Raw genomic sequence first — 25,893 nt, forward strand, 5'->3', positions numbered from 1 at the left:
CCTTGACCTCATGAAGGCTGGATGCCCCAGGGGGTGGGAATTTTGAGGGTGGGGAGGTGGGAGTGGGGGGGTAGATAGAGGTTACATCCACAGAGAAGAAGGAGGAGGGGTGAGGGGATTGGGGGTTCCTGGGTGGTTGGGGGATGGGGTAAGGGGACAACATAGGAAATGTAAATAAAACATCCAATTAAAAAAAAATAAAAAAAAGGAAGAGAAAAGACAAAAAAACCCAAATTTATAAGTAAATAATAAAACCTGTTGATTTGCTGTAAAACAGAAAAATAAATAAAAATAGAAAGAAGATTAACTCGGAAAATGAGTGGTATTAATGGAATTTGGAGGATAAAAGAGAATAATGAATATATAATAATCATGATTATATGTGTAACACCTTTAAAAAGAGTCTATGAAATGATGTAATTATATTTTACTTTCAGAACTTAAAAACTGTTTAGAAAACAAATCTAAGAATTGACAATGTAAACTTATGAACATTTCTTTAAAAAAATCAGTTGTTATGTAAAACTGACATACATTTTAAAAATCCCCCATTAAAAAAGACAAACAGAATGAATATAAATAGTGACAGAAACTGTCAAAAATGCCAATATTTGGGTAAAATATATGGGTAAAAGTGTGGGGTTAGATTCTCAGCAAGATAATGTAGAAAGAAAAAGAGGGAGACAAAAAGAAAAGGAGATGAAATTTGAAATGAGGAGATAGAGAGGGAGAGAGTGAGAGAGAGAGAGAGAGAGAGAGAGAGAGAGAGAGAGAGAGAGAGGAAGAAGATCACAGAAATGAAATCAAGGAGAAAGAACACTAAGGAGTAAATGAACACTCATAAGAAATGCCCCCTTCACTGTCTCTGCCTCTTTTTCTTTCTCTTTATGCATAGAATGGTCACATGATTGGCAGCAGGAGTGAAAAGAACCATATCCTGCTTCTCTGACCTCAGTTTGACATGTTCTAGGGAAGGGGTGTCTCAGGCACATGGCTGCCTGCAGTGCAGAGCCACAGTGAGATATTTCAGGACAATATCTTTCTTGGTCCTGTGATTCAGGCTGGAAACTATAGATGAGACTCTTCCCATGTGACCCATTGTACCTTCCTGCCAAAGAAAAGAAAGCCTCATGTACATCTCATGCCCTGTGATTAATAAAATCCTAAAGCCATATTTGAGAATCATCATACAGATGATCAGGACAAAGTATCATAGCCAGCTACTGTGAAGAATAACTGTTGAAAACAGAGACTATGCCTTGTTAGTAGGGCAATGCAAAGTGGTCTGCACTGAAAGTACGTACACACACACAGACACAGACACAGACACAGACACAGACACAGACACAGACACAGACACAGACACAGACACAGACACAGAAACACACACAGACACAGACACACACACAGACACACACGACTTGAAAACCTCTTTTCCTTGGTTATTATTGTTATATGTGTTTGTGTATAAGCATCCATACATATATTTTTTTGTATGGATATATATATATATATATATATGTGTGTGTGTGTGTGTGTTTTGTATATACATATCATCTTAAGAGTAGGGGGTACGAAGAATGTTGGAGAAGGGGTAGCTTGGGGGGATCCAGGACAGGTAAGCATTATGATTACATTTCAATTACAATATTTTTTATAAGAGATGGAGTTTAATAATGGGTATCAGTTTACATAATACACAAAGCCTCCAAAAGAATCGTTACTTTTCATGGCCAGCCATAATATGACATCTATGTGTCCAGCAAGATAGAGAAGGGGGTCAGGACAGACTCATTAGAGATAAATTTGGCAGGCTAGGGATGGAGCAGAACAGATGTCTACTCACATCGTCCTCTTCACAATATTCCTATTGTCTTTTCACATCTTGAAATCCAAGAGCAGAGTCACCTCCTCTACTCAAATCACATACAGGCATCCTAAAACACGAAACGCTCAGAACCAAGTAGTGAAGTAGGTGATGGTCACTGACCTTCTCAAGGGACACTCCATCAGAGGAAGACAGATAGCATCACTGACAAACTCCCCTTCCTTCTTCTGTCCATTTCTCTAGTTAATTCATCAGAAAATTGCCCTTAATACACAGAATCAGACCCCCAAACCAGCAAGTAAACAACTCCTCTACTGTGAAAACTTAGGGATCAAAACTCTTGGGTTCATATGTTGGCTTAGCTTTCTCACAGCTCCATAGACTTAGTCTCATCTGTTTTTGCTGTCTGATTCTCCTAATCTGTAACATCAGGAGTTGTTTAGTAAAGCATGGGACTTGTACTGACTACTCATCTCCAATTTCTCTACCTGAGACTCCTGCAAGCGAACAGCAGAGGAAAATTTACTCCCTTCCCATGAACAGGGACATGTTCATTCTAGCTCTGTTCCTTCTGGACAGGAGGTGATGGGGCCTGAAAAAGGAAGGAAGCAATCAAAAGGTAAGATAATACAGAAACACCACCTGTGAGGGAATGGTCTTGACTCCCCCTTTCCCTTGGGAGCATTTATTGTTTGCTTAAGGGTTGTTGTCGATGTAGATGAAGTGAGAACTGGTAGAAATCTTAGATGAAGACATTGAATATAGCACCTGCTCTTCGTGTCCTACCATTTTCTGTCAGTGACATAATCTGATGAAGTGAAGCACTCATGCACAAGTCACATGAAATAACAATTATATGCAAGTAAGCTATAAGAGATAAATACTGAGGATTCACAGTGTTCCCATCTGCAAAGGGTCAGGAAAGCTTTTGAATGACAAAGGAGTGTCATCAGTGCCTTCCTCTCCAAAACAATACCTCATGGAAGATGAAGGGTGGTTCATCTTGGACTTTATACTCTGAACTCACAGGGATATCTAACTAAAGCACAATGCATTCTTTAGTGCAGATAGTAACAGGGTCCAGGGTGTTCTGGAAGGGTCTTCCTTAACTCCATTCATTTCATGTATGGCACATCTTATTTTTTTCTTTTTATTTCTCTCTAAGACAATAACCCCCTACCACCACGCCTCTTAGATCATGCATGCCTCACCACTCCCCTAGATCCACTGCTCCCTTGTTTCCCTTCAGAAAAGTGCATTTTTCCCAGTGGTATGAACCAAACCCAGCTTAACAAGATGCAATAAGACTACGCATAAACCCTCATATCAAGCCTGGAGAATGAAGCAACCAGTAGGAGGAAACGGGTTCCATGAGCATTCAAAAGAGTCAGAGATAGACACATCCCCACTATTAGAAGTCCAGCAAAAACACCAAGCTAAATAACCAAAGTATGTATGCTAAGGACCTAGCCCAGACCTACTAAAGCACCATGGTTACCACATCAGGCTCTGTATAGTCCTATCAGCCCTGCTAAGTTGATTGTGGGTCTCTTCTTCTGGTGCCTCCACCCTTACGTCTTCTACAGTCCTTCCTCTCCATCTTGAGTTCTCTGAGCTTTACCTAATGTTTGACTGTGTGTCTCTGTATCTGCTCCTGTTAGCTGTTGGAAGAAGCCTCTCTGGTGGCGATTGGGCTAGGCACTTGTCTATACTTAGAGCAGAATATCATAAGGGATCATTTCACTGACTTTCTTTTTCAGTCTTGCTTAGTTCTACCCTCCGTCTCTGAGCCATCTATCTTCAGGATTCTGGATATCCAAGCAGTGTGAGGCATGGGCTCCCTCTAGTGACTTGAGCCACAAGTTATAACAGTCATTGCTTGGCTAATCCCACAACCTCTGAGCCACCATGGATGGTCCCAGAATATCTTGCAGGGAAGACAGTTTGTGGTTCATAGGTGTTGTGACCCTAGCAAAGCAATCTTACACTTATTACAGGAATTACAGGTGAGATCTTCCATCTTGATACTTGTTTTCTTTTTATTTTATTTGTCTTAGTTCATTGAGACTTATAAGCAATGTGCCTTGGTCATATTCACTCCCCGCCACAACAAGCCCTGGATCTACTCACCCAACTCTGTTATCAGTTTTAATCCATTCAGTTCAATTTTTGATGTCCCCACATTCACAGATGTGTGGCCTTCTGCTGGAGCATGAACAGCTTACTAGTAGCAACAGTCCTAAAACTAACATGCCCTCTCCCTGCAGCTATCAATTGTCTATAGCTCCTTGGCTAGGACTGGACCCCATGTTTACCTCCATTTTAAAAAAATGATAGAATTTTGTCTGGCCTGAGTTTGTTCTAGTCATGGGCATGCAGTCACCACTGCTTGTCAAGTTTGTGTACATGACTACCTTTCTGTGTCAAGAAGACACTTTCCTGTAGTTATCTCTTTCTAATACATTGGATTTGAAAAGTCCAGAAGTGCTTTCCTAAGCCTTTTAATTATGTCTGTCCTCTAAAATTATAGCCTCATAGACCAAAAGTTTACTGAGCAGATAAGTAGGTCCTCCTGAATCTGCCCTCTTCCAAACAGTCTACATTCCTTCATACTCTGCCAGAATATGGGCATATATCACCTAACATTTACCACTTTCTAAAACTCTTTAAGAGAAGAAATGTAGGTGACATTCACAGAATTTGATCACACCTGATTCCCAGATGCTTGAGGGATTCTCCACTGATACCAGTGTGTTCTTTGGAGACATGAAATGATGAACTGAGATTAAAGATTGCCTCAAAGTTCTAAGGAAATCTTTCATGAAGACCACATCATTTTCTCCAGCAAAAAGTAAGAGATGCAGTAATGATGAAAGAGGTTTCTGATTTGGGGACCATCATTCATTATTCCAATATAGTTTCAGATGTGTTTTCCCTTTACTTACTAATTTTATGGTCCTCACTGCTTACTGGACAGAAGTAAAACTCAATTGCTTAGTCTGTGGTTTTATATTTCATTTGACTCATGCAGACCACTACAACCTAACCAGGTATAAATTCTAGACCGATTTCAACCCATAATCATGTTGAGTATCTCACAATTTCATATTAACAAGAGGATCATTTCTTTTTAGTAAATATTACTAAAATAATGTTATGCAAATTAAATCTCTAGTGATAATTTCTTATTGCATGTAAAGTATTTTGATCTTATCAACACACAATTGTCCTATCTTGACTTTGAAGCACTGCTGATATCATTTAAGAAATCAAATCTTAACATTGATTTTTGTCATATATTGTTCTGTGTACCCCAAATGTTGTTTGTCAAATCTTCTCTCACCAGGAGCATCTACATATTGATGCATATGTAGCAGAGGATGGCCATATCTGTCATCAGTGGGAGAGGAGGCCTTTGGTCCTTTGGTTCAATGCCCCAATATAGGGGAATGCCAGGGCAGTGAGGTGGGAGTGGGTGGGCGGGTGGGGTAGCACTCTCATAGAAGCAGAGGAAGGGAGGATGAGGTGGGGGTTTGTGGAAGGGAAACTAGGACATGGGATGACATTTGAAATGTAAATAAATAAAATATCCAATAAAATATTTAGAGGTTGACTTCTCCATTGAGACCAATTTTCTAAGATGTGACGTCTCCTTCTTCTCATATGTTTCTATTACTATGCTCTTGGATTCAGTTCTTCTGACCTGAAACATTGCCATATGGAAGAGAACTCATTATGTCTCAGGAAATAAACAAAATCTCACAAGTCTCAAACGGATCTTGAAACATAAAAGATTGCCAAGGGGGCTGACTAAGGTTCTAAAAGTAATAACAATACCTGAGGAGAAGAGACCTCACAGTTATCCAAGCTGTCAGAAACTCATGCATGTAGCTGTAGGGGTGCAGGAGCATCGTCACCCATGATGGCATGGGCTGCTGGTGTACAGACACCTTTGAGTTACCCATGCTCCAACAATCAAACCTAATAAATTCATTAGTTTAGCAAATAGACCTAGCGGAATCCTTTATTTGATGTGTCATTGGCATACTATGTGGGATCAAAGATGTTTTCTTCTATCTCAAAAGAAAGAGTCACAAATTTATATACACACTACCAATATTTGATGTGTTTTCTGTTCCTATGATAAAATTCAATGACAAAAAGCAACTGCAGGGAAAAGTTTTCTTTTTTGTCTTACATATTCCAGGTCACTGTCCATTGAGGGAAGCCAAGGCAGGAACCTAGAAGCAGTAACTGAAACAAACACCATGGAGGTTCACCACATTATTGCCTGCTCTTCATGACTTTCTCAGCCTACTCTCTTATAAAACTTAGGGTGGCTTGCCCAGGAGTGGGACCACCTGAAGTGGGCAAGGCTTTCTCAAATCAGTTATGAATCAAGAAAATGCCCAGCAGACTTGTCTATAGGCTAATGATATGGATGGATTTTTCTCAGTTGAGAGTCTCACTTCCCAAATGACTATAGCTTACATCAAGCTGACAAAACAACTCAACTATTACACCACTCCAAATGTTCTCTTTCTCATTTTCCTGCATAGATGATGAGATGCATATTTGTCTGTCTGTTTGCTGTTTTGAAACAGGTGCTTGCTAGGTAGACTTCAACTTGTGATCTTCCCATATCGCATGAACAGTGAGTATTATAAAGGTACAATTATATTTGAAGCCTCTTTAATCCAAGTGACATAAATTTTTCAGCAGTAACATATAAAAATAAAATAGAACATTTGCAAAAAAATGGATACAACTTGAATTTATTACATTTAGCAAAATAAAACAAATTCAGAAAGATAAATACATGCATGTTTTTATATTTGAAAGCTAAATTTAAAATTATGTTTTTACATTTTAATATTTTTATTTGATATTTTCTTTATTTATATTTCAAATGTTATTCCCTTTTCTGGTCCTCCTAAAACCAACCTATCCTATCCCACCTCCTCTGTTTCTCACCCAGCCACCTACATCCACCTCCCTGCCCTTGAATTCCAGTACATTGGGGCATCGAGCCTTCACAGGACCAAAGTCCTCTCCTCCCATTGATACCCTACAGTGCTCTGCTACATATGTGGCTGGATCCATGCGTCATGCCATGTATACTCTTTGATTTGTGGTTTAGTCCCTAGGAACTTTGGGGGGTCTGGTTGAATGATAATATTGTTCTTTCTATGGGGTTGCCAACTCCTTCAGTGCCTTCAGCCCTTTCTCTAACTCCTACCTAGGGGACTCAATTGGGGACCCTGTGCTCAGTCCTATGGTTGGTTGCAAGCATCCATCTTTGTATTTGTCAGGTTCTGGCCAAGCCTCTCAGGAGACAGCTATATCCATCTCCTGTTAGCATGCACTTCTTGGCATCCACAATAGTGTCTCAGTTTGGTGACTGTATATGGCATGGATCTCTAGGTGGGGAAGTTCTTTGATGACATTTCCTTCAGTCTCTGCTCCACACATTTCTCCATATTTTCTCCCATGAGTATTTTGTCCCCCTTTCTAAGAAGGACTGAAGCACCCAAACTTTGGTCTTCCTTCTTCTTGAGCTTCATGTGGTCTGTGAATTGTATCTTGGGTATTCCAAGCATTTGGGCTAACATCCCCTTATCAGTGAGTACATACCATGTGTGGTCTTTTGTGATTGGCCTACCTCACTCAGGATGATATTTTCTAGTTCCATCCATTTGACTAAGAATTTCATGAATTCATTGTTTTCAATAGTTGAGTAGTGATGCATTGTGCAAATGTATCACATTTTCTGTATCCATTCCTCTGTTAAAGGACATCTGGTTTCTCTCCAGCTTCTGGCAATTATAAGTAAGGTTTCTATGAGCACACTGGATCATGTGTCCTTGTTAAATGTTGGAGCATCTTCTGGATATATGCCCCGGAGTGGTATAGCTGGGTCCTCAGGTATTTTATTAACTTTTAAGGTTAGCATACAAAGTATTTGGTTGCATTATGATTATCAAATTTGTCACAGTGTATGTGTGTGTGTGTGTGTGTGTGTGTGTGTGTGTGTGTGTGAGAGAGAGAGAGAGAGAGAGAGAGATTTTTAAATCACTGAGAGTTCATGGCCATATCTGGTGGAATTTTTTCCTGTTTAGTTTGATTGTGTGAGAAGACCTGCACCTCATTTAGGGAATGTCATAGTTCTGTAGTCAGAATATCCTGTACTGTTCTGGAGTGAAGAAAGCAAACTGAGTAGAAGCATGTATTTCTTTTATTATTATTATTATTATTATTATTATTGGATATTTTATTTACATTTCAGATGTTATCCCCTTACCTCATTCCCCCCCCCCAATCCAGGAAACCCTAACCCATCTTCCTTCCTCCTGCTTCTTTGGGGAGGTGCCCCCCCCCCCCCCCTCATTCCCACCTCCCTACCCTCAAATTCCCCCACACTTGGCATCCAGCCCTCATGAGACCAAGGATCTCCTCTCCCACCTATGTCCGACAAGGCCATCCTCCCCTACATATACAGCTGGAGCCATGGGTCTCTCCCTATGTGCTCCCAGGCTGGTGGTTTAGACCCTAGCAGCTTTGGTTGGTTGGTATTGTTGCTCTCCTCATGGGGCTGCAAACCCTTTCAGTTCCTTCAGCTCCTTCTCTCTAACCCCTCCATTGGGAACCCCTTGATAATTTCAATGGTTAGCTGTGAGCATCCTCCTCTGAATATGTCAGACTCTGGCAGACTTTTAAGGAGACAGCTATATCAGGCTCCTTTCAGCATGCACTTCCTGACATCCACATCAGCATCTACTTTTGGTGACTGCACATGGGACCTAGAAGATGCTCCAACATATAACAAGGACAAATGCTCCACTATGTTCATAGCAGCCTTATTTATAATCGCCAGAAGATGGAAAGACTCCAGATGCCCTTCAACAGAGGAATAGATACAAAAAATATGGTACATTCACATAATGGAGTATTACTTAGCTATGAAAAACAATGAATTCAAGAAATTCTTATATAAATGGATGGAACTAGAAAATATCATCCTGAGTGTGGTAACCCTATCACAAAAGAACACTCATGGTATGTACTCACTGATAATTGCACATTAGCCCATAAGCTCACAGTACCCAAGATTCAATTCACAGACCACATGAAGCTCATGAAGAACGAAGAACAAGTGTGGATGCATGGGTCCTTCTTAGAAGAAGTAATAAAATACTCAAGGGAGCAAACATGGAGACAAAGTGTGGGACAGAAACTGAAGGAGGGGCCATCTGAAGTATGTATTTCTTGATCTCTGCTTTTTAACTATAGATGCAAAGTGGCCAATGCTCTTTTTCTAGTGACTCACCAACAATGATAAAACTAGAAAGCAAATCAACATTTCCTCCTTATAAATAGACATATAAATGGCTAAAGACAAGTGTGGCAGTGCACACTGTATTCCCAGCATTTGGCAAGCTGAAGGAAAAGGAACACTGAGTCCAATCTGTGTCACATAAGTGCATTCTGGGATAAACTGAGATGTATAATAAAACCTGTCAGGAAGAAAATATAAAAGAAATTTAATGTGGAGAGAGAAATTTCAGCATCATTAGGACCTTGCTTTGAGGAAAATCCTCCTTTCATATCTGGAATATAAAAGAAACGATTCTGTGTGTCTTCTAAGAGTCCATCCAAGAACAATTCATAACTATATATTTCAAGAAAACAATGTTCCTTTTGCCTATGGAGCAAAAGATGTTGAAATTCAGTGATCAGGAACTCAGACCACACATATCCTGGTGTTTTGTCTGTCTCACAAGTATCTGATGTCTGTGAATGCACAGATTGGAAGCTAATGGAGCTGAAGCTGTATCATTATCATGGACTCATAGAATGTAACTTTCCTGTGTCTTGGTGAGTACTGAAATGAAAAGGGGTTAGCAGAAAGGATAGTTTCTCACAAAAGCTAGACCCTTTCCTAATTCAAAGCCTATAATTTTGGTGGCAGCCAAGGATAGTTTAATTTCCTTAGAATTCTGCTGAGGTGGATATAACTGGGTCTCTGCTAGAATTAGAGTCATGGAGCTTGATTACCTCCATTCAACCCATGATCTCCTGTTAAGGTTCAATGGCGACTGATAGACATTATGGGAAGTGAGAATAAGTGACTGAAAAGGTAAGGATGACCCTAAATACTGTGGTTATTTTGGAAAAACCCATTCTTATGACTACACAGACATACATATGAAAGCTAAAGCTATGTAAAAAGTGATACACAAACAGACAAAAATAGATCATGTATAGAAGAAAGATAAGTGATAAATAAGTGATTGAAACTGACTGGCATATCGAATATAATAGATAAAAGAGTAACAATAAATAGATAGTAGCTATATGGGTACACAGAAGGAGAGAGATGATCAGTAGATCATACATATGTATGATACATGCTAGATGAGTAATAGATGATAGATGATTAAATTACTATAAATAACAGTTAAGTAAATAATTTGTAGATGATAGATAGACATGTATGTATATACACAAATACATATATTTACTCCATAACTCCTTATGCAGGGCAATCTGTACCAGACTTTGGACACTAGAGGGTTAAATTTTCACCAGTGGCTCTCTTCCAGTGGTCTGGCTAGGCCAGACAATTTGGACACAAGAAAGTAAGTGCTCTGTAATTTCCATTTTCTATATCATCTTAGTTAGGTACTGCTCACAACAGCTCTGGAGTAGAATAATGGAAATATAGTCTGAATCTCAGGAAAATTCGCCTTTTATTGCCCACTCTAGTGTCTTTTGTTTCCTTCAGTGTTACCTCACTCAGGAGACCCCAGAACTTCTGGAGATACAGCCTTGCCCTCTGCTAGCTGCATGTGTCACAAAGGCTTCTGTTGTATGGAATATTCATAACAGAATGTGATGAGTTGTCTTTTTCTAACATCCTTCTGAGTGTTGATTCCTTTTTTCTCCAAAGCCAAGTTTATTTATTTCACTTGTTTAATGGATGTCACCTAATCTATCTCTGTTGTACACCCATGCACACAATGTTGAACCCTAAGTAATAATGAATTGGAAAGTACCAACTTAAACTCAAGGGAGCACTGACAGTGTTAAGTTCTGCATACTCTGACACTATTAACTCCTGTTTTGGTCTATTGCTTATGACCTCCTCATCTAACCATCTCTTATCTCTACAGACTCCTTCTAAAGACAATAGCCTGAGTCATTTGTATGCTTAAGATACAGTTCTCTGTATCTCCCACAGACCCTTCTCAGATCTGTCTTAGGTGAGTCCTGCAGTGTTCTGAGCTCTCTCCCACCTTCCCCTTCCTGTATAGTATCTACTCCTCTAGAGTGTCTGTCTTGTTTCTTCTTCACACAGTCTTGCCTTCAAAGAGCATATCCACCATTTTTTCAATTTTTTAACTCTCAGCCTTTTTTCTTATGGGTCCTTCTCCCCGCTGTGCTCCATTCTCTCCTTGACACATCTCCTTGGCAGTTACTTTCATTTTCGCTTCCACACATCACCTGATATCCTTTTCTATAACATTGTACCTTGGATCACAGGCCATACTATGTACTGTACTTTGGATCATAACTGCACAAATTTTCAGTGTACACCACATGTACTGATCATACCAGATTAATTAATATTTCTACCTCTCTATATGAAAATACCACAGTATGCATAGTTTTAGAGGTTAGAGGACAACATTCCTTTAGCATCTTCAAATTACTCTCCCTTGTTTATTCATAAAATATATAGTAGATTATTGGAAACTGTAGTAATCCTTCTGTGCTCAAGATAACTAGCATTGTTATAAATGTGCCCATTATTCAACCTCCACCTGTCCCAACTCCCTCATACTTCCCAGACTCTGGTGACCACTATTCTATATTCATGTCAACTTTTATTATTACCATCATTTAGTGTTTATTTAACCTTGTATATACAAGACAAAAGTAATGTCATGTATGTGTTAATACTTCATCAATGTCATCTAAATGATTGATCAATTGGCTGTTAGCATAAGGAATAAAATTTCTCAGCAATTTTAATCATAAGAAATCTTAGCAGTAGTTTTAAAATCTCAATGCAGATCTATGGGCAGTTAATGGGTTCTATGTAGGAGATGTAATTTTCTTTAATGCTGTAGTTTACCCAGATATCATTAAATAAACTCCTTCGCCTGTTCAAAAAACTCTGATTAGATTTGATAGGTCAAAAAACCCACTAAAGTAAGAATCAGAAGAGTGATTTTTAGCAAGAGACCAAGAGGATGAAAGAGGAAACTGGGGAATGGTGAAAATGAGCAGCATTTAGTGTAAACATATTTGAAACACAAAAAGTATTTGAATGCTTTCCATCTCTCATTTATGCTGGCCAGCCAGGAGCAGGGAACTGTGCTGGACCTGATCCCTCACAGTACACACTCCAGTTGCAGCTTGACCTCCCAAGTATTCAGACACATCCAGCTTCACAGGTGAGGTCTCAGAGACTTGATATACTAGGACCCCTGCAAACATGGGAAGCTGATTCCCACCCAGCTGGATACCAGGGAGCCTTCCAGCTCCCACCTGTGCCCATTGTTTGCAGAGACCTGATCCCACACAGCACGCACACCAGTGGCAGCTTGGCTTCCAAGCTCAAGTACACAGGATCACAGGATCACAGGAAGGATAGACTCCAGTTAGAGATAGGGAGACTAGATAACACCAGAGATAACCAGATGGTGAGAGGCAAGCATAAGAACATAAGCAACAGAAATCTATTTGACTTGTCAACATCAGAACCCAGTGCTCCCACCACAGCAAGTCCTGGATACCAAAACACATCCTTAATTTAGATTCAGATCTAAATTCTCATTTCATGAAGATGATAGAGGACTTTAAGAAGGAAATAAATAACCTCCTTAAAAAATGCAGAAGAACACAAATAAACAAGTAGAAGCCATTAAAGAGGAAACATATAAATCCCTTAAATACAGGAGAATGTAAACAAAAGGTGAAGGAATTGAACAAAGCTGTACAGGATCTAAAAATGAAGTAGGATCATTAAAGAAAACTCAAAGGGAGACAGCCCTGGAGATGGACAACCTAGGAAACAGAACAGGAGTCACAGATGCAAGCATCACCAGCAGAATACAAGAGATAGAAGAAAATCTCAGAGGTAGAAGATAAAATACAAGACATAGACACAGCAGTCAAGGAAAATAAAGAAAAAAAGCAAAAAAGTCCGATCTGAAAACATTCACGAAATCTAACACACAATGAAAAGACCCAATCTGACAATAATAGGTATAGAAGAGGGTGAAGATTCCAAACTCAAAAGGCCAGTGAGCATTTTCAACAAAATTATAGAAGAAAAGTTTCCTAACCTAAAGAAAGAAATGTCCATAAACATACAAGAAGCCTACAGAACACCAAACAGATGGAACCAAAAAAGAAATTCCTCTCGTCATATAATAATTAAAACATCAACCCTGAGATTCCATCTCACACCAGTCAGAATGGCTAAGATTAAAAACTCAGGTGATAGTAGATGCTGGCGAGGGTGTGGAGAAAGAGGAACACTCCTCCATTGTTGGTGGGACTGCAAGATGGTGCAACCACTTTGGAAATCAGTGTGGCGGTTCCTCAGAAAATTGGACATAGCATTACCCGAGGATCCAACTATACCACTCCTAGGCATATACCCAGAAGGTGCTCGAACATATAACAAGGACATATGCTCAACTATGTTCATAGCAGCCTTATTTATAATAGCCAGGAGCTGGAAAGAACCCAGATGTCCTTCAACTGAGGAATGGATTAAAAAAATGTGGTATATTTACACAATGGAGTATTACTCAGCTATTAAAAACAATGAATTCGAGAGGTTCCTAGGTAAATGGATGGAACTAGAAATTATCATACTGAGTGAGGTAAGCCAATCACAAAAGAACACACATGGTATTCACTCACTGATTATTGGATATTAGCCCAGAACCTTAAAATGCCCAAGATGCAACTCACAGGCCACGTGAAGTCCATAAAGAATGAAGACCAAGTGGGGGTGATTCGGTCCTTCTTAGAAGGAGCAACAAAATACTCAAGGGAGCAAATATGGAGACAAAGCGAGGGACAAAAACTGAAGGAGGGGCCGTCTGAAGACCTTTCCACCTGAGTATCCATCCCATGTGCAGTCACCAAAGGTAGATGCTGATGTGGAAGTCAGGAAGTGCATGCTGATAAGAGCCTGATATGGATGTCTCCTCAGAGGTCTTCAAGAGTCTGACATATTCAGAGGCAGATGCTCACAACTAGCCATTGAAGTGATCATGGGGTTCTCAATGGAGGAGTTAGAGTGAAGACTGAAGGAGCTGAAAGGATTTGTGGCCCCATGAGGAGAGCAACAATACCAACCAACTACAGCTCCCAGGGTCTAAACCACCAGCCTGGGAGCACTTATGGAGGGATCCAGGGCCTTAGCTGAATATATAAGAGTGGAGGGCCCTGCTGGGCACAGGTGGAAGATGAGATCCTTGACCTCATGAAGGCTGGACGCCCCAGGGGGTGGGAGTTTTGAGGGTGGGGAGGTGGGAGTGGGGGGGTAGATAGAGGTTACATCCACAAAGAAGAAGGAGGAGGTGTGAGGGGATTGGGGGTTCCTGGGTGGGTGGGGGATGGGGTAAGGGGACAACATATGAAATGTAAATAAAACATCCAATAAAAAAAAAATTAAAAAAAAAAAAAAGAAAAAACATCAAATGCACAGAACAAAGAAAGAATATTGAGAGCAGTAAGGGGCAAAGGTGAGGTAACATATAAAGAAAGTCTATCAGAATTACACCAGATTTCTCACCAGCAAGTATAAAAGACAGAAGAGTCTGGGCAGATGTCATACACACCCTAAGAGATCAAAAATGCCAGTCCAGGCTACTATACCTAGCAAAACTCTCAATTACCGTAGATGGAGAAAGCAAAGTTTTCCAAGACAAAACCAAATTTAAAGAATATCTTTCTACTAATCCAGCCCTACAGAGAATAATAGAAGGAAAGTTCAACAGAAGGAAGGAAACTACACCCAAGAAAAACAAGAAATTAATCTTTTCACAATTAACCCAAAAAAGGGAAACACACCAACCTAGTTCCACTGTAACAACAAAAATAAAGAAGCAATGATCATTGGTCCCTAACATCTCTCAACATTAATGGACTCAATTCCCCAATAAAAAGACATAGGCTAACAGACTGGATACAAAAAAAGTATCCAGCAATTTACTGGGTACAAGAAACATGCCTCACAGTCAAAGACAGACATTCTCTCAAAGTAAAAGAATGGGAAAATATTTCCAAGCAAATGGTTCCAAGAAACAAGCTGGAGTAGCCATCCTAATATTCAACAAAATGTACTTTCAATCAAAAGTTATCAAAAAAATGTGGAAGGTCACTACATGCTTATCAAAGGAAAAATTCACCAGAATGAATTCTCAATTCTGAACATCTAGCCCCAAATGCAAAGACACCCACATTTGTAAAAGAAACTGTAGTAAAGCTCAAAATGCATATTGAACCTCATACAATAATAGTGGGGGATTTCAACACCCCACTCTCAGCAATGGACAGATCATGGAAACAGAAACTAAACAGAGACATATTGAAATGAAAAGAAATTATGAACCAAATGGATTTAACAGATATTTTACAGAACATTTCCATAAAACAGAAGAGGTCTTCTCAGCTCCTCATGGTACTATCCCAAAAATCAACCATATACTCAGATGCAAAACAAACCTCAACAGATATAAGAACATTGAAGTAGTCCTATGTGTTCTATTGGACCACCACAGAATAAGGCTGGTCTTCAATAACAACAAAAACAATGGAAAGCCCACATACATGTGGAAGCTGAACAACTGTCTACTCAATGATAACTTGATCAAGAAAAAAGTAAAAAGGCAGTTAAAGATGTTTTAGAATTCAGTGCAAATAAAGGCACAACCTACCCAAATTTATGGGACACAATGAAGGCAGTGCTAAGAGGAAATCTCATAGCTCTGAGTGCCTTCAAGAAGAAACTGAATAGAGCATACACTAGCAGCTTAACAGCTCATCTGAAGTCTCTAGAACGAAACAAAGCAAATATACACAAGAGACGTCATGAAATAATCAAACTCAGGGCTGAAATCAGCCAAGTAGAAACAAAAAGAACTATACATAGAATCAACAAAACTAGGAGCTGGTTCTTTGAGAAAATCAACAAGATAGACAAATTCTTAGCCAGACTAACCAGAGGACACAGTGACAGTATATCCAAATTAACAAAATCAGGAATGAAAAGGGAGATAAAACAACAGAAATCAAGGAAATTCAAAGTCATCAGATTCTACTACAAAAGTCCATACTCAACAAAACTAGAAAATCTAGATGAAATTGATGTTTTTCTCGACAGCTACCAGGTATCAAAGTTAGAATCAGATAAACCATCTAAACAGCCCCATAACCCTAAAGGAAATAGATGCAATCATTAGGTTTTCTTACCAAAATGAGTCTAAGGCCAGATAGTTTTAATGTAGAATTCTATCAGATCTTCAAAGAATGTCTTCAAATTATCCAATACTCTTCAAACTATTCCACAAAATAGAAACAGAAAAAAACACTATGCAATTCATTCTATGAAGCTACAGTTACATTGATGCCTAAACCACAAAAAGACCCATCAAAGAAAGAGAACTACAGAACAATTTCCCTTATGAATATTGATTCAAAATTACTCAATAAAATTTTCACAAATTGAATCTAAGAACACATCAAAATGATCATCCACCGTGATCAAGTAGGCTTCACTCCAGGGATGCAGAGATGGTTCAATATATGGAAATTCATCAATGTTTGTTTCTGCTTTTTGATTCTGAGGTCATACCCAGGACCTGCTCTGTGATAGGAATTATTCCATCAACTGACACATAATACATGTGTTTTGAAGAAGGCAACTTGAAGGTTTTCAGTGAGCCTTGTCTATTCCACATAAATGACAATGAGTAGTACGCCATTGTTTAAATAAACCACAGTTTCTGTATTCATTCTTGAGTTGAGGGACATCTGGGTTGTTTCCAGCTTCTAGCTATTATTAAAAAAGGCTGCTATGAACATAGATAGTGAAGTACTCGTCCTCGTTATATGTTGGAGCATCATTTAGGTATATGCCCAGCAGTGGTATAGCCGAGTCTTCATGTTGAACTATTTCCAATTTTCTGAAGAACTGCCAGATTGTTTTCCAAAGTGGTTTTACCAGCTTGCAATCCCACCAGCAATAGAAGAGTGTTCCTCTTTCTCCACATCCTCACCAGCATCTCCTGTTGCCTGATTTTTTTTTTTTGATCTTAGCTACTCTGGTGTGAAGTAGAATCTCAGGGTTGTTTTGATTTGCATTTCCCTGATGACTAAGGAAATTGAACACTTCTTTAGGTACTTCTTGGCCATTTGAGATTCCTCATTTGAGAATTCTTTGTTTAGCTCTGCACCACATTTTAATAAGGTTATTTTAATTAGCATGTAAATTAATGATTTTTATCATGACTTCCTTTAAAAGTTCATTTTGTTCATTTTCTTCCCACCTGGTGACCCCTTTGCTGGTCCTTTCCTTCCCCCTTATTTCTTCTTCAATGTCATATACATTCTACCTCCTTTTCTATTCCTCTGTGTTAAACTTTCACCCTTTCAAAGTTACTCCATAATTTCATTACCTATAACTTCATCATTTAATGTGTATTAAAAATCTAGAACCTGACTTTATTCATTTTCTGTCTTGTCTCCTTTTACATATCTATGTTAATCTTTCTTGAAGAAGCACATAATATCTCATGAATATGTTTGCTTCCCTTGTACAGTGGCCATGAAAATTGTCCCTCTCTTGTTTCTCTTAGTATATTATTTCCTCAATGTGATCTGCCTCTATAGATCTGTTTTGAAATATCCAACATCTGCCATCATTTCTCCATTTACACTTTCAAATCTTCCATCCAGGCTTTTGACTTTTGTAGGTTTTCTCTTCCTACACATCCTATGATTTCTATTTGTCAGCTATTTTTGTCTCTGACTCTCTCTCTCTCTCTCTCTCTCTCTCTCTCTCTCTCTCTCTCTCTCTCTCTTTCTCTCCCTCTCTCCCTCTTTCTCTAACCCTCCTCTCACATGTTGCAAGTGTGTACATATTCCTAGGCACAATTTGTTGGATTCATTTTAGCCATTCTACAATATCTGAATAGTTTTAGGACATGAACTGAATGTGTATATAATACACAGTGATTGGTGCTCTATTAAGTCACTCAGGGCTATGGTTTTCTGGGATCAATGAATAATGGATCACAATAAAAGAGAGAACTGTCAAACTAAACAGAAAATGATTTAGGTTTTATTTGTGCAAAGGCTTAAAGACTCATTAAGAATGAGCCCACACTAAACAATTAAACTCAGGTAATATATATGATATTTCTGGTTCTTCTGGCAGATTTCTTACATAGGTAGAAGCCAAAAAAATTATGAACTACCTATGTATTTGAATGCTAGTAAGACTTCATTCTCTCTGGTTCACATGATGCTTATCAAATTGTCCCTTACTATTCATCTCTACTTCTGACTCCTTTGCACCTCCCTGTATTTGTATTTTACAGAATGACCAATTGTTTGTTCTTCTATATCTGTCTTCATCATCTACACCAGTAAAATGCTCACTAAGGCTGCTTTTCTCTTAATTTCCCACAGTTATCTTCCTGAAAGCTTCCACACTACAGAATTCCTGTCATGCATCACAAAAGGGTGATGAGCATGTGTACACTCTCTTACCTGTGATCTTGATGTCAATGGGGTCACTGGAGTCTGACCATTCATAAGGGGAGTGACAGTAAACACCATAGCATGTGTATGTCCCAACAAGATCAGGTGTCATGGGACCTATTGACTAGCTGACATGTGACCCACTAACATGAGGTTCTTCAGAAAGCTGGGCAGAGTTTTTCATTATTCCTATTCTGTGTGAAATCAAAATATAGGTATCAAACATAATCTCTGAATGACACTCCAGGGTCACAGTCCCTCCTTAATTTACCAGGGTAGTTTGTAGAGCCAAGAGGAAAGGCTTCATATAGATTTTTAGAAATAAAGAAATTGCATGGACCTGATCACATTTTCTGTGTCCTAGGAAATCTATAGTCCTCCCTTTCTTAGCCTGCTTTTCCTGTCAGTGGCCCTGTGTGCTTTTCTGTGTTTATGTCAACTTTGTACACAGACTCCTCCATGTTTCTATATCCACTTCTGAATTCTTTGGCTTTATCAGCAGCACAATATTTTTCCCATTGGCTTCTTGTGAATATGTGTCTTCTGAACCATTCTACCATAGCCTATTGTCTCTTTCCAAGTTTGGGAAGTGCAGGAAACATGGCAAGCTTAATACCAGGCTCTTTTATGAGTCATTTTGTGCTACTTTTGATCAAGTATAATACTTGGAATAACAAGGGATTTAGTAGTGAAGGTAATTAACAGGGAAATACTTCTGATTGTCTCTATTATACAAATTTATATAATGCATTCCTGATTGATATTCACGAGTGTTGTCCCCTCCAAACTTCTGTGAGTCAGCATCCTGACCTATTACTTTCTAGATATCTCTTCTCCAGTTTTTAATATACCCTTGTCATAGATTCTCCTATTAATTTCCATTCACCTGCAGAAAAATGTCACAAATACAATTCTTAAAAAGAATACAAGTGTTCTAGAGATCAGAATTTTGCAACAAGCCAAAATGGCATAAATCTGGTTTCTGCAAGGATATGCTACTGTTCAAATCACTAGAAAAATCACTAGAAATTATTCATTCTTTTTGCTGTTCGTCTTCTAGAGGCCTCATTCATTCCTTGGCACTTGGAGCCTCTTTTCACTGCAATTATTAATAGACTGTCTCCACCTAATGCTTTTTTTTTGCTAACAACTGTTTTATTAATTATTTTTATTATATTAACACTTGTAATTCTACAGACCCAGGCTAATTTAGGATAGTCTCCCATCCTGATGTCAAATTTTTTATCCCTTCTCTGGTATCAAACATCCACTTCAAAGCCCAATTTTTTCCTTGAGTTATTTTAAACTCAGGAATTCTTGCATACAAAAAAGTGCATGTCCATTGGTATCACATTATGCCCAGCACAGTATCCAATTTCCTTTGTAGAACATTCCTCTATAATGATGAAACTGATTAAAACTCTTTCTGGAAATTCTATGTTTGGGAGACTTGGGTGCATGAAGTGATACTCCAAATATGGGTTCTGACCTGAAATTATGATCTTCAGAGGCTCACTATGTGTTGACAATTTATTAGGGTATTGATGATGAAGGCATTTGTAGGTACCTGACTATTCTGAGGTCATGGGACCAATGACCTGGCTCTTCTGGAATGTTGTCTCATGTAACTGAGGGACAGGAAACCCATCTTCTTTGTACAACTTGAATATGTTAGATTCATTATGAGAGTCACAAGTAAGAGTCACATTCTGTCCCTGAGGAACAACATTACTTGGCCAGGCAGATAGGGCAGACTTATCATGATTTCCTGCAAGAAGAGGAACAAAGTAATATTTTAATGATTTCATTGTTCCTGAGAGTTAAATATACAATTTTTAGTTCTTTGGGGTTCTTTTTATAAAAATTTTTCTGTGAATTAAGCTATCCCTGCTCTAATGAGAGAAATTGAGAGTCTCATGAGTCTTAGGAGGTTAAATAAACTTCAGATGTCCTGGAAAGCTAAAAATTACAAGAGTCACCTGTTTCCCTTTTAAGCTTCATAAAAGAATTAAGCAACTAGGACAGCTGAGCTCCAAGAGAAGGTATCTGAGACACGTTGAATACCTGAATGTTGTGTAGAGTTCCAGTGCTTTAGCTTTCATGAAAAGCACCCATACTGATGTGTGAATTTAGTAATGCTTCGAGTCTTTTTTTCTTCTGTAAATAATCCCTCATCTCTACTGCTAGTAGTAATCTCAGCAAACTCACAGAATCACCTAATTGGGCGTTGATGCGATCATTGTTTGGTCTGTCATGGGTTTGCTTTATGGGGTGAGCATATTAGTATGTGTTGTATTCCTCCCAAGGAAACATAATAGATCATTTTTAAATAATCAGTGTCTCCTATCATATACATATGTTATATCTTTCGATGCTAAGAGCTGTTAACTATGAGTCTTAAAATAAATATTAAATGGTGAAGTAGATTTGTAAAATAAGAATTGTAATTTAAAAAGAATGATATCAGATGAGTAGAGGGAAATTCTTTGTGAGATGTCTGATAGAAATTGATAACACCAAGAGTGCACAAAATGAATATTCTTGATTCACACTCATCAACTCTAGAAATATAACAATACTCAGATGAGAATGACTCTGTGAATATTCTAAAACTCAAGGGTGAGAGCAAGAAATCTTATACTACTTCAGAAACAAGAAAATCTTCATGAAAACTGGAGGAATACTTTTTTTGAACACATTTGTTCTTAATGTACCCTCATCTAGAGCTTCATTTACAGATGTCACACTGACTCATGATTCTACACTGATAGTGATAAGTTATATGCAGGCATGTAGTTTCTCCACCATTTCAAGGCTCCATGCATGTGAAACATTGAAATACAGTATTACTTGGCCACTTTGGTGACTTGGAGATAGAATATGCCATGGTACATGTACATGCACGCGCGCGCGCACACACACACACACACACACACACACAAAACAAACTAAAAAATTTAAAAAGTTGAGCATCAGCCAGATACATGCCCACTTCAGCTTGAAAGCCTCCCAGGAGGTCCACAGTAAACAAAGACACAGGTGAGAATCTTGCCCAAGTACACACACTTGCTAGGACAACCATACAGAGGAGCTGACATGGGACCTATCCCCCATCCCTGAGCCCCACCTTCCTTCTAATAGAAGAGAAAGTGAGAAAGAGCCTCAAACTCATTGGCAGAGGGGAAAATTTCCCAAACAGAACACCAATTGTTCAGGTTCTAAAATTAATCATTGATAAATGGGATGTCATGAAACTAAAACACTTCTGTAAGTCAAAAGGTACTGTCAATAGGACAAATTGTAAATCTACAGATTGGGGAAAAATCTTCACTAATCCTACATCCAACACAGGGCTAATATCCAAAATATATAGAGAATTCAAGAAGTCAACCTCCAAAACACCAAATAACCCAATTGAAAATGGGGTACAGAGCTAAACAGAGAATTCACAACAGAAGAATTTCAAATGTTCAAGAAACACTTAATGAAATGTTCAAAGTCCTTAGTCATCAGAGAAATGCAAATCAAAATTATCCTGAGATTCCACCTCACACCAATCTAAATGACTAAGATCAAAAACTCAAGTGACAGCACATGCTAGCCAGGATGTGGAGACAGAGGATTACTAGTCTATTGTTTGTGGGATTGCAAACTGGTGCAATCACTCTGGAAATGTGGTGGTTCCTCTGAAAATTGTAAATAGTCTACCTAAAGAACCAGCATACACCTGAAGACCTAGCATATACCCATAGAATGCCCAACCATACCACAAGGACATGTGCTCCACCATATTCATAGAATCCTTATTTGTAATAGCTAGAACCTGGAAACAACCCATATGTCCCTCAACCTAAGAATGGATACAGAGAATTTGGTTCATTTACACAATTTACTCTGCAATTTACTCTACAGCTTTTAAAAACAAGGACATAATGAATTTTGCAGGCAAATAGATGGAACTACAAAATATCATCCTGTGTGAGGTAACTCAGACACAAAAAGACATACATGGTATGTACTCACAGATAAGTGGATATTAACCTAAGTATACAGATTATCTAGGATTTAACCTACAGACTATAAGAAGTGTAACAAGCAGAAATGTTCAAGTTACAAGTCTTCAATCCCACTTAGCAGTGGGAAGAAAATAATCACAAGAGGTAGAGGGAGAGAGGGACCTGGATAGGAGGGAGAAAGGAAAAGGGAAACAGGATCATACATGGGAGGACAGGAAGAATGAATGAGAAGCACAGGGGGCCAAGAGAATGAATGGAAATAAGCAGCTTGGGGGAAGGGGTTGTGGTGACTCTCTAGAAAGTACAAAAGACCAGGGAGATGAGAGACTCTCAGGACTCACTGGGGGTGACATTAGCCAAAATTTTCAACATTAGGGAGAGGGAACTCAAACATCCACCTCCAGTAGATAAACAGTGCCTCAAGTGAAGGGACAGGGTTAGCAACCCATAGTAAAAATTTATGACCCAGAATTGTTCCTGTATAAAAGAAATGCAGGGACAAATATGGAGAAGAGACTGAAGGAAAGGTGGTACAATTGCTGGCCCAAGTTGGGATCTATCTTATGGAGGAACAAGGCCTGACACTATTACTGGTGCTATCATGTGCTAATAGATGCGAACCTGGCATTGTTGAACTCTGAGAGGTCCTGCCTGCAGCTGACTGAGACAGAGGCAAATATTTACACCTAGCCATTGGACTGAAGTCAGGGAACCCTATGGTTGAATTAGGGGAAGGATTGAAGAAGTTGAAAGGGAGGGCTACCCCATAGGAAGACCAGCAGTCTCAACTAACCCAGACCCCATGAATCTCCCAGTGACTGAGACACCAACCAGGAGCATACCAGGCAGTCGGAGGCCCCTGACACATACAGCAGAGGTCTGCCTGGTCTAGCATCTGTGTACAAGAATGAGTTTAGTCTTGAGAGACTTTACTCCCCAGGGAAGGGGGAGGCCTTGGCAGGGAAGGGGAGCACCCTTTCAGAGGATAGGAGGAGGAGAATAGGATGAGAAACTGTGGGAGAGGGGACTGGCAGGGGCAATGAGTGGAATGTAAATAAATAAATTAACTTAAAAACATTAATAGAATGTTTCAGTAGTGTACTTGTTAAAATAAAAAAAAAAACCAGTGAGCTTAGATCAGGCATTATATAATCTCACACACAAGTATGGAAAATATATTAAATACAATGATGAAAAATGACTATATATTTTGATATTATACAAATACCAATCATTAGAGCAAAAGGAAAAGAGAAGTTCACTTGGGAGGATAGGGGAGGAGACGTCTTGAATGAGTTTAGGCTGGGGAATGATGTAGTTAAAATGTATTGTAACAAATTCTCAAAGAATTTGTAGAATATTAACAGAAAGAAGAAAACACCTATTAAAAATAAGCAGAAAACTCATTTAGAGAAAAAATAGAGAAGACTCTTGAAACAAAGGGCAATATGAAAATGGTAAGATCCAAGGGGGTCAATGACACAAAAAAATTCAACCCAAATAAACAAGATCATAGAGCTAAGTATTAAAAGAAATCCTGGCATCAGAATTACAAAAGAAAATTAGGTATATTTCTAATACAGTAATGGCTAGTTTCTGAGCCTACATGTCACAAGAGACCAGGATGATGTTTTCAGTAAGGAAAGTGGAAATAAAATCTGCCTATAAATGTTAGCAAATTGTTTTTCAGAAATGAAGTATACAAATTTTTGTCAGAAAATCTCTAGCAGACAGAGCTCCTCACCAAAAGCTACAGAAAATACCATGGAGTTCTTCAAGCTGAAATAAAGGGCTGGTAATGGGTTACAAGAAAACATCTTCATGTAGAAAAAGTGAAATGATTCATTCAAACAAGACAGGAAAGCTGTTACAATAGTGTGCTAGTGTTACACAAATCTTATTTGTAGAATGACTATCTAAAGACAAAATTAATATCCTCAATGATTTGTCAAGCAACACATATGTAATCAATAAATTATATTATCAAAACCTGAAGTAAGTGTGAGTTTGGGGGTACAGAAAAAGTAAGAATTAAAAAAAATTTTAAAACAGTTTAATGTCTACTTGGTACTGTGGCACATGCTTTTAATTAGAGCACTTGGGAGGCAGAGGCAGGAGAATATCTGAGTTTGTGGCCAGCCTGGTCTACTAAATGAGTTGTAGGATATCCAGGGCTACACAGAGAAACCCTGTCACCCCAAACCATAAAGTTTTGTTTATCCAATCAAAGGTAATGTCCAACTCTGCCAGACACAGTGCCTGGGAATATCTAGGACAGAACTGAGAGGCAGGTTTCCAGGGTCTTAACTTTGCAGTTCAAAAGACTCACCACCAATCACACACACCAGCCCTTTCCCCAGCCCCCCCCCCAAAAACAACCCCACACTGCCTACTCTCCTGTTGGAATAAAACTCGTCTATTGGAATGGATAGTAACTCAAAGTTTTAAGGATGGACTCACCCATGTGTGCTGACATCCTCTGGACTAGGAAGAAACCTGGAAAAAAAAAAACCTCATGATGGAAGATCTATTTTTTTCCAATAGCTTGACCCACTGACACCTCAAGTTTCTGTTTGGCCTTTAAATGTTAGAATCAGAGCTCACATCGTTTATATGAACTTATGTACCAATATCTTCCATGGAACTCAGTATTTCTGCTTTGGACAATTCCAACCTCCCAAGATGATAATTCTACCCTTTTATTTTACACTTTTCATTCTGAACAGAACTCACCAGAACACATTAGGCTTAGGAACTGGATCAGCATGATTCTGCTTTGACTGACAAGAAGCAGAACCAGAAATACGTTTACAGGATGTCTTGAGAGGCTTAAAGGAGCTACTTGACCACAGGAAGCAAAGATTACCAACAGACCACATTCAGTCTCAACCCCCAAGGTAGTTCTTTTATCAAACAGGTTTTCTGTGAAGTCATGACTGTCCTGGTACTTTGTAGACAATACTTGCCTTGAACTCAAAGATCCACGTGACTTTGCGTCCCAAGCACTTGGATTAATGGTGTGTGTCCATGTCTCTAGCTTCAAGAAGGATTCACTGATTTATTGTGGTCTAGGAGGAACATAACTTCCTGAAATTTTTCAGACTTTAGTTCTTCAGACACAGCATTTACCATAACTACAACTGAGTTACATCTTGGACCAAACCCTCTTATTCTAAATGTTCAAATCTGACTATCATACTAAAACTTTTCATGTTTTGTTGCTTTTTAAAATGTCGATGTCAATGGTTCCTGGGGTGT

The 25,893-nt window shown here is 38.8% G+C and overlaps 1 pseudogene; it reads right to left on the reverse strand.

The window, feature by feature from the left end:
* The window catches only part of LOC114627353, an 82,044-nt pseudogene extending 56,642 nt beyond the window's left edge, over nucleotides 1-25,402 (reverse strand).
* Between the last annotated feature and the right edge of the window lie 491 nt (nucleotides 25,403-25,893).

This window comes from Grammomys surdaster, unplaced genomic scaffold (assembly GCF_004785775.1).
Source record: "Grammomys surdaster isolate TR1022 unplaced genomic scaffold, NIH_TR_1.0 252, whole genome shotgun sequence".
Classification (NCBI taxonomy): Eukaryota; Metazoa; Chordata; class Mammalia; order Rodentia; family Muridae; genus Grammomys; species Grammomys surdaster.